Below are 2,295 nucleotides of genomic sequence, written 5' to 3'. Positions count from 1 at the left end.
TCATCACGTGCTCTCGTCATAGGGCTTCCTTTCCTTTGGCATCATCAGCCTCTGGCTCATCTTGCGTTAGGAATCTCGGGTCCCTACGGGGACAGTGCCAGGCAGTTGTCACTCGTCTCTGTGTTATGTCGTCTGTGTCTATGTTATGTCGTCTGTGTCTGTGTTATGTAGTCTGTGTCCATTGTCTTACGTGTCACAGGCCTTTGTCACGTCTCGATGCTTTATTGGCACTATTCCGTGCCACATTGCCCATATTCTAGTCACGTTCCTTTCCGGATATCCCTTATTCCGGCATCTTTACATTTTTACTCTTTGAGACAGGAATGTCTCAAAGGGACAAGATGCTCTCATCCGTCTTCCTTCTCACTACCGGCTTTGGTAGTGCCTTTTTTTCCACGCCATTCTCTTGGACTTCTGGAGGAATCGTCTTACACCCTCCTCACGTGACTGCAGAAGTTCTATAGGTTCTATCTTCTCAAAGGGTATAGGGCTCAAGAATTAGTATCTTCCAGAGAGTTACCTCAAGTCCTGGCTTATACTGTATGTGCTTACATTGCTTGTACCTATGCTGGCTTATACTGTATGTACTTATATTGTGTGTACCTATGTTGGCTTATACTGTATGTACTTACACTCCATGTACACTTGCACTGTATGCGTCGGCTTATATCGTGTGTACTTACGTTGTACCACTTATGGTCGGAGCTGCCCTGCCCTGGCACATAGTCACAGTTAGGTAGAACAGTTATAAAAACTTGACTGTTCATCTGTCTTTTATGGGATTTTGGGTAGAAAATTTATTGGTCCAGAGCGGGGACAAGTCCTAGCTGTCAGCCACTCGTTGACCGCTTCCTGTCGTCTCACAGGTCCCCGAGGCTACCGATTTCCCCAGAATCTACCATTTGACGTCGAGGAGCGGCAGCCAGAAGAAGCGTGGAAGCGCGTTCTTCAGCGTCTCGAGTAAGAGCCACAGGGAACGTTTAAATGGGAGGAGTGCGTGAGCATGTGTCTGTGTCTGTCTGTGTCTGCTCATCTCTGAGTGTGTGAGCGCATGCTGACTGGATTTAACCGTGTGACTTTTGCTTTTCAGGTTTTTCAGCTCATTTGTAAATTTAGAGTAAAAAATCCCTAGCCTGGTTCCCCACCGCCACCCCCGGCTGGGTTTTTTTTTTCTTTTTTTTTTGCCCCCCGGCTGGGTTTTTTTTCCCCGGTCCCGGTCGGTCTGCGAGGCGACGTTCATCGCCAAAGTTTGGGCGCGCACCATCCAGGGACTGGGTATTTCGTCAGGCAGGAGGATTTTTTGGAGGCTCCTGGGAACCACGTTCCCGAGGACCAAGGATTGCTGGGGTGTAATTTAGCAGTTGTGAGGGGAGGGACGGTGAGTTTGTGTGTCATTTGAAGGGGGTGTTAATGGTAGATGAGTGCTGTTTTTTGGGTGCTTTTGTTGTTTTGGGTGTCCTGTAACAATAAATCCACATGTAATGAAAATAGAAAAAGGTTATAATCTTGTGTTAATGTGTGTGTTGTGTTGTATTGCTCTGTATTGCAGTGTGAGCACAGGGTGAACTCTCTCCTCCTTGCTGTGACACCTGGGCTGGCAGGGATGACACAGTGACCTCTGCCAGCCCATGCTGCCTGTGCCATCACCTGGCACTGACGTGTTTGATGAAAATCCTTTCGCTGGGATTTTTCTCCTGAGAAGCCTCAGAACAGAAATGGAACCAATAACAATCTGGTGGCTGTGGAGTGTGGGCTGGAGATGGTTTAGCAACAGGGGCATCTTGGGTTGGTCTCCTGTGCATTGTTTCTACTTGATGACCAATCATGGTCCAGCGGTGTCGGGGCTGTGATCAGTCCCAGGTTTTTATTATTCATTCCTTTCCAGCTTTCTGATGTCTCCTTGCTCTTTTAGTGTAGTTCTAATATCTCATTTTCTTTTAATATAATAGAGATCATAAAATAATATTTCAGCCTTCTGAAAGGGGGAGTCAAGATTCTCATCTCCTCCCTTGTCCTGGAGGACCCTCAAACACCACCACAATCAGCGGCCGAGCGGGTTTGTGCGAGCCCCTCAGGAACCCTCGGCCGGTCCTGAGTCGGCAGCCCCGGCACGGCCGAGAGCGGGGAGACACTCTCTGTGCCCCGAGGGTGCTGAGGGCACCTGGGCTGGGGGGAGACACTCTCTGTGCCCCGAGGGTGCTGAGGGCACCTGGGCTGGTCGCCTTTGCAGCACAAGAGACACCAGAGACAGCGGTAGATGATAAAGGGCCGACTCTTAGCAGGGGTTAATGCAAG

At 49.3% G+C, this 2,295-nt stretch overlaps 1 long non-coding RNA gene across 1 annotated transcript; it reads left to right on the top strand.

Moving 5' to 3' along the window:
- Positions 1-449: 449 nt before the first annotated feature.
- LOC136569863 (uncharacterized) lies at positions 450-1,981 on the top strand. Its single transcript, XR_010785489.1, has 2 exons — positions 450-960; positions 1,550-1,981. It is a non-coding gene; the product is annotated as an uncharacterized lncRNA (long non-coding RNA).
- The last annotated feature ends 314 nt before the right edge of the window (positions 1,982-2,295 follow it).

The sequence above is a fragment of the Molothrus aeneus genome, unplaced genomic scaffold, assembly GCF_037042795.1.
Source record: "Molothrus aeneus isolate 106 unplaced genomic scaffold, BPBGC_Maene_1.0 scaffold_294, whole genome shotgun sequence".
In the NCBI taxonomy this organism is placed as follows: Eukaryota; Metazoa; Chordata; class Aves; order Passeriformes; family Icteridae; genus Molothrus; species Molothrus aeneus.
Note: the sequence above shows the minus strand (reverse complement) of the source record. Positions and strands in the feature narration are given on the sequence as shown.